The sequence below is a fragment of the Podarcis filfolensis genome, assembly GCF_964270895.1.
Source record: "Podarcis filfolensis genome assembly, chromosome: 2".
NCBI lineage: Eukaryota > Metazoa > Chordata > Lepidosauria > Squamata > Lacertidae > Podarcis > Podarcis filfolensis.
Genome location: NC_139605.1, coordinates 1,355,402 through 1,363,120, shown reverse-complemented (window position 1 = coordinate 1,363,120; position 7,719 = coordinate 1,355,402).

Sequence of the window (7,719 nt, the reverse complement as noted above, 5' to 3'; positions counted from 1 at the left end):
AGGAACCCACGGAGGCAGCAGGGCCAGGAGATGGCATTTCCCGCCCTTTTCTGAAAAAGGCGGGAATGCCATTTTGTTTCTTCTGCATGCCCCAGCTGCTCGCAGAGACATCATGCCTCCCTGAGGACCTCAGGGGTCCCACGCTCTCGGGGGTCTCTCCTCCCAGCGAAGGAGGGCAGCAGCTTCGGGCGCAAGCGCAGATGGGGCGTCCTCAGCCGCCTTCCTGCCGTGATGGCTTTGCCTCCGCAGAGCAGCCTTGTCATGGAACTTTGAAGTGTCAGGCATAGCTCTAATGGCTTTAGCCCAAACGTAGCAGAGTTTTCCTGCACAGCGAAGAAGCTAGTTGAGGTGGAAATGACTAGTCAGCTTGACTCAGAATAACTATTTACAGGATTTATTAAAAGGAAAAATAAAACCAGCAGAGTTTCTGCATACAAAACAAAGCAAAATAAATCCTTTCTTTCTCTCTCTCTCTTAACCATACACAACACTCCTACTCCTAACTCCTAACACACCTAACACACCTAACCCAAACTGTGCTAGCATTCCTAGATAACAGAGTTGAGTGCTGGTCATTAACCAATCAGAGTAAGTAGTTTCTAGGTCAAGCAGACCTTGGCTTTCTGCCAAGAGTAAATTGACACTGCCTTGAGTTAATTGTGTGAAGCCAGAATCTGTAAGTTTTCATGAGAATCAGTTAACAGAAACTGAACACCTTGCTCCTCACCAGACCCCTTCTGGCTCCTCAGGGTCCCAGGAGCCCTTTCTGAACGGCCCTCGCTTGTTCTTCCCCCTCAGCCGGTAGTTCAACAGGAGAAGTCGCTTCCACTCCAGATCCCTGCAGGTCTCAGGGGGCCACTGGAGCCCAGTGGGGAGACTGAGGGGAACTGGCTCAACTGGGGTCCTCCCAGTCCAGCCCAGACAAGAAAGAGAGGGAGTTCTCAGAAGAGGAAGCCACTGCGGAGAAGAACCGGACTTGGCTGCTCTCTGCTGAGGGTCTCCTGCCTTTCTTCCAGGCTTCAAGGGGGCTGCCATGGCCAGAGGAAGAGGCAGCCCCCCACCCTGAATCCCCTGCAGGGCCCTGGGGGGCTGCCAGATCTCTTGTCATGGCTAAGCCTGCCTCAGTTTCCTTCCCCAAGGCCTTGGAGGAACCTTGGGGTGCGGAATGACAACCCCAAAAGGAGCTTAGGTTCCTGGCCAATGGGGAAAGGAACATTATATTGCATATTTCCAGAGGAGTCCAGGCATTGCCTCCAAGGTCCAGGGACTGGTCCGCCCTGGCTTCCTCCTTCTCTGTGAGCACCTAGAAAGGAATGCTGTGATCACCAATAGTCAGCATGGATTTCTGAAAAATAAGGCATGTCAGACTAACCTGATCTCGTTTTTTGACAGAACTACAAGCCTTGTTGATGAAGGGAACGCAGTGGATGTAGCCTACCTTGATTTCAGCAAGGCATTCGACAAGGTGCCCCATGATATTCTTGTAAAGAAGCTGGTAAAATGCGGTCTTGACTATGCTACCACTCAGTGGATTTGTAACTGGCTGACTGACCGAACCCAAAGGGTGCTCATCAATGGTTCCTCTTCATCCTGGAGAAGAGTGACTAGTGGGGTGCCACAGGGTTCTGTCTTGGGCCCGGTCTTATTCAGCATCTTTATCAACGACTTGGATGATGGACTCAAGAGCATCCTGATCAAATTTGCAGATGACACCAAACTGGGAGGGGTGGCTAACACCCCAGAGGACAGGATCACACTTCAAAATGACCTTGACAGATTAGAGAACTGGGCCAAAACAAACAAGATGAACTTTTACAGGGAGAAATGTAAAGTATTGCACTTGGGCAAAAAAAATGAGAGGCACAAATACAAGATGGGTGACACCTGGCTTGAGAGCAGTACATGTGAAAAGGATCTAGGAGTCTTGGTTGACCACAAACTTGACATGAGCCAACAGTGTGACGCGGCAGCTAAAAAAGCCAATGTAATTCTGGGCTGCATCAATAGCAGTATAGCATCTAGATCAAGGGAAGTAATAGTGCCACTGTATTCTGCTCTAGTCAGACCTCACCTGGAGTACTGTGTCCAGTTCTGGGCACCACAGCTCAAGAAGGACACTGACAAACTGGAACGTGTCCAGAGGAGGGCAACCAAAATGGTCAAAGGTCTGGAAACGATGCCTTATGAGGAACGGCTAAGGGAGCTGGGCATGTTTAGCCTGGAGAAGAGGAGGTTAAGGGGTGATATGATAGCCATGTTCAAATATATAAAAGGATGTCACATAGAGGAGGGAGAAAGGTTGTTTTCTGCTGCTCCAGAGAAGCGGACACGGAGCAATGGATCCAAACTACAAGAAAGAAGATTCCACCTAAACATTAGGAAGAACTTCCTGACAGTAAGAGCTGTTTGACAGTGGAATTTGCTGCCAAGGAGTGTGGTGGAGTCTCCTTCTTTGGAGGTCTTTAAGCAGAGGCTTGACAACCATATGTCAGGAGTGCTCTGATGGTGTTTCCTGCTTGGCAGGGGGTTGGACTCGATGGCCCTTGTGGTCTATTCCAACTCTATGATTCTATGATTCTCGGAGGTCCCTTCTGGAGAAGGGGTCCCAGGTCTCTATGGGGGGAACGGGGAGAAGCATCCCTGAGGCCTGCATTCGAGGCCAATGCTTTTGCCTTTTACGCCCCGGCCACCTTCCCTCTGGTGTTTATGTGAGCTCTAGAGATGGGATCACATACAGATCCTCCCCTTTAGGGATTCCTGCTCCTTCCTTGCCCAGGGGAGCAGCTTCTGTGGCATGTAGGGGGGAGGGGGGCACATTGATGCAAGGGGCACATTGATACACCAACAATATTTCAATTTCGAGAAACATGTCTATAGATGTGTGAGTACAACAGTTGTGACCACGCTGCCCACCAGTTAGCTGTTGGCGTTTGACAAGAGTAGGTGTGTTTTTAGTGCAGCCAAATGAACAATTATGAGAAATGTAAAAGTGTTCCAACGCTGTTTTAAATCCTTAAGATTTATTAAGACCAAGTAAGTTATTCCACTCAGTAATCAAGATTACATGTGATTTTTAAATAAATTCAGTGGTTTTATTAATAAATGTTAGTTTCTTGAAAATGTCCATTGGGGCACTTTGATACACTAAGACACGGGGCACATTGATACGTATAGAGGTGCCCTGCTAGTGTACAATTATTGATGTTCCCAATCCTGAAAATATAAATGTTGGAGATTTCCTACTCATTAAATTTGGAAAGAAAAATGCTGTTGTTTACTACAAGAGCCAGTGTGGTGTAGTGGTTAAGAGCGATAGACTCGTAATCTGGGGAACCGGGTTTGCGTCTCCGCTCTTCCACATGCAGCTGCTGGGTGACCTTGGGCCAGTCACACTTTGGCCAGTCTCTCAGCCCCACTCACCTCACAGAGTGTTTGTTGTGGGGGAGGAAGGGAAGGGAGAATGTTAGTCGCTTTGAGACTCCTTAGGGTAGTGATAAAGCGGTATATCAAATACAAACTCTTCTTCTACGTGGCCAAAATCATTTCTGAATGGACTGGTCTCCCTCTGGAGTTTGTGGTCTCTCCTTCACTGGCAGTTTTTGAGAAGAGGGTGGATGGCTATCTCTCAGGGATGCTTGAAATGAGATTCCTGTGTTGCAGAGGGTTGGACTGGATGACCCCAGGGTACTTGCAACTCTTGTAGGGACGCGGGTGGCGCTGTGGTCTAAACCACTGAGCCTCTTGGGCTTCCTGATTGGAAGGTCAGCGGTTCAAATCCCCATGATGGGGTGAGCTCCCGTTGCTCTGTCCCAGCTCCTGCCAACCTAGCAGTTCGAAAGCACACCAGTGCAAGTAGATAAATAGGTACCACAGCAGTGGGAAGGTAAACGGTGCTTTCTGTGTGCTCTGGCACTCGTCACGGTCCTCCGTGTGCCAGTAGCGGGTTAGTCATGCTGGCCACATGACTCGGAAAGCTGTGTGTGGACAAACGACAGCTCCCTCGGCCTGAAAGCGAGCTGAGCGCTGCCACACAGTCGCCTTTGACTTAAACGTCCAGGGGTCCTTTACCTTTTACTTGCAACTCTACAATTCTATGATTGGGCAGTGAGACTGTTTCTCTAGCTGAAGCTTCTTCCACTTTCCAAACACTGATATGCTTCCTCCCCTGGCATGAATTATTTGATGGACCATTTGATGTTCCGCATAAGAGACTCCTGGGAGGCCGGAGGGAAACTGCCCTGCTGTGAGTCCTGAAGAGCTCAAACTCACTGGAACAAACTCTGGGGTTGGGGCAAATGTCTAAAATGTTTTTAAATGTTTTAAAATAGTTTTCAATCTGTGGTGTTTTAAATTTTGGTGTTTTTTTTGTTCTGTTTTTGCTCTGTTGGGGGTGGGATGAAAGTTTAATTGTGGCAGCGGATTAGTTTAATTTTAGTATACTGTTGATTTTTTAAAAAAAAATTTCTACTGTCTTATTGGTTTACTGTATAGTTTGTTTTCTGCACTGAAGGGGAGAAGATCAGGGCAGCCTGGAAGTGGGGACCAACCAACAGAATGGCTGGGGCAGGTTCCATGGGTGGGAGGAGATGCACTGGGACACATGATCTCAGTGATCACAGGTAGGAGGAGGAGTTACACTAAGACCAGACCATGTCCTTACCAAGGAGGCAGGTTTAGTCGTTGTTTGAAGACTATCCCTACCTCCGGGTCTGGTCTTGACTGGAAGGATACTGGAATCAACAAGAGAGATCCACATGACCTGAAGGTGCTGCTGTGCAATGCCAGGTCAACGATTCACAAGACAGCAGTCACCCACGACTTGATCGTGGATGGAGGACTTGACTTGGCATCCGTGACAGAGACTTGGTTGGTTGAAGCAGATGGACCTGACCTTGCCGCTGCTTGTCCATCGGGTTTCTCTTACGCACAGCAACCCTTTCAGCTGATTCCCTGGTGGCCCACTGGAATGTGGAGATAACCACAGCTGTTGACTGTCTGGCTCTGAAGCGCCCTATCTGATTGAATGGAGCCCGGACAGCCCTGTGGTTTTCCTCAGAGCTGAGGGCAATGTAAGAATGGTTGAGACCTCTAGAGCACAAGTGGCAGAAAACTCATTCTGAATCAGAATAGACACGGTTTACAGCTCAATGCCAAGCCTACCAAGTGGCAATAGCGACGGTAAAAGGGACCGCCTCTATTGCATCTGCAGAAAACAGCAGCAGGAGACTCTTTCAGGTGGTTCGTAATTTAACAGAACCACCTGCGCCATTGGGACCTGAAAAGGCCCCCAGGATCTCCTGTTATTATTTTGCAAAGTTTTTTTGCAGGTAAAGTCACTCAGATTCAGAAGGAGGTAGACTCCGCTGTGGGAGCAGGGACAGGGTGAGAGAGTGCTAAAGTCCTGTCTAGTCAAGTTGCATGGGATCGATTCCAACCTGTTACCTCTGAGGATGCAGACAGGCCTCTTGGACGAGTGAAAGCAACCACATGTCTCCTTCATCCTTGACCATCCTAGCTCATGAAAGCTAGCCAGGAAGGGCTGGGCGATGAGCTCTGTGGGGTGGTGAATACTTCCCTCTGCGAGGGAGCCTTCCCAGATCCACTGAAAGGGGCAGTTATTAAATCGCTTCTTTAAAAAACATCTTTAGACCTGGCCAATATGGCCAACTATCGCCCAGTCTCAGATCTTCTATTCTTGGGCAAAGTGATAGAGCAGGTGTTTGCTGGACAAATCCAGGCACGCATAGAGGATGTGAACCATTTGGATCCCTTCCAACCAGGGATTCAGGCCTCATCATGGAACTGAAACTACCTTGGTCGTGTTGGTCGATGATGTCCGACATACTAGGGACAAAGGTGAAAGCTGTTTCCTAGTTCTGCTGGATCTATCAGCGGCCTTTGATACCATCGACCATCACATGCTTCTCAACCACCTAGAGGAGCTGGGAGCAATGTTATACAGTAGTTCTGCTCCGTCCTCCTGGGCCGTGTCCAGAAAGTGGTGTTGGGATCCTTGGCTCTCACTTGTGGGGTGCCTCAGGGTTCCATCCTCTCCCCCATGCTTTTCAACATCTATATGAAGTCACTGGGAGAGATCATCAGGGGATTAGGGCAGGGTGTTCATCAGTATGCAGATAATACCCAGCTCTACCTCTCTTTTACATCAGAACCAATGAAGGCAGTGAATGGTCTGTGTGAGTGTCTGGAGGCAGTTGGAGGATGGATGGCGGCTAACAGATTGAGGTTGAATCCTGACAAGACAAAAGTACTCCGTGACCCTTCCCTGGAGAAGTCCAGTTGCACAAGGAAGTGATCTGACTTCTTTCATTTCGCTTTTACTTAGTGTCAGATCACCAACATCCATAGAGGTAAACAACAGGTCCAAGGCATGTCCGCGGCTATGGGTTGGGCCAGACGTATTCAGGGACAGCCCCATGGAGGCCATGCTTTCCACGAAGTCCCAAGCAGCCCCTTGTAAGGTCATGTTGGCATGGATGTTAAAATCCCCTAGGACAACCAAACTAGGTGTCTCCAGGAGAACATCCGCCATGACCTGAAGTAGCTCAGGCAGACAATCCTTGGTGCAGCGTGGAGGTCAATACACCAAAAGGAATCCTGTACTGCCCCTATTGCCCAACTTCCAGAACATGCACTCAGAGAACTGGGTCTTCCCAATAGGACGCCTGGTGCAAACTAGTGACTTCCTAAAAATCACTGCAAGGCCTGGGTTGCTATGCGTAAGAGAAACCTGGTGGACAAGCAGTGGCAGTGTCTGGAGGCGGTTGGAGGATGGATGGCACTTAACAGATTGAGGCTAAATCCTGACAAGACAGAAGTACTGTTTTGGGGGGACAGGGAGCAGGCAGGTGTGGGGGACTCCCTGGTCCTAAATGGGGTAATTGCCCCTCAGGGACCAGGTGTACAGCCTGGGATTCATTTTGGACTCACAGCTGTCCATGCGGATGCAGGTCAATTCTGTGCCCAGGGCAGCTGTTTACCAGCTCCACCTGGTATGCAGGCTGAGACCCTACCTGCCCGCAGACTGTCTCGCCAGATTGCTGCATGCTCTGGTTATCTCCCTCTTGGACTACTGCAATGCGCTCTGTGTGGGGCTACCTTTGAAGGTAACCTGGAAAATACAACTAATCCAGAATGTGGCAGGTGGACTGGTGATTGGGAGTTGCCGCCATATAAGACCGGTCCTGAAAGACCTACATTGGCTCCTAGTACATTTCCCTCACTGCGAGAAGTGCAGTTACATGGAACCAGGCAGAGGACCTTCTCAGTAGTGCTTGATGCTTCTTCACGGATCAGTGCCTTGTCGTGGCGAAGGGGCTTAAATAACTCAGAGAAACTATGAGCTAGGAACCTGAAATGTAAGAACCACCAACCTTGGTAAGCTGGATGTGGTCAAAAATGAGATAGGAATAATAAATATTGACATCCTGGGCATCACTGAACTAAAATGGACGGGAACGGGCAAATTCAGTTCGGATGACCATCGTATCTACTAATGTGGGCAAGAATCCCATAAAAGAATCCCAGCTAGAAAAGACTGGGGGCTGTTTTTGTCCCGGTTGGAGTTTCCTGGAACCGGCACCGTGAAGCAAGCCTCTTCAGAGACGGAAGAGAAAAAGCAGATAGACTGTGAGCACAGCGGCTGCCTAAAAGTGAAAGTAGGATGCCTGGAACGTTTGTGCAGCTGCCAAGTAGCTTGAA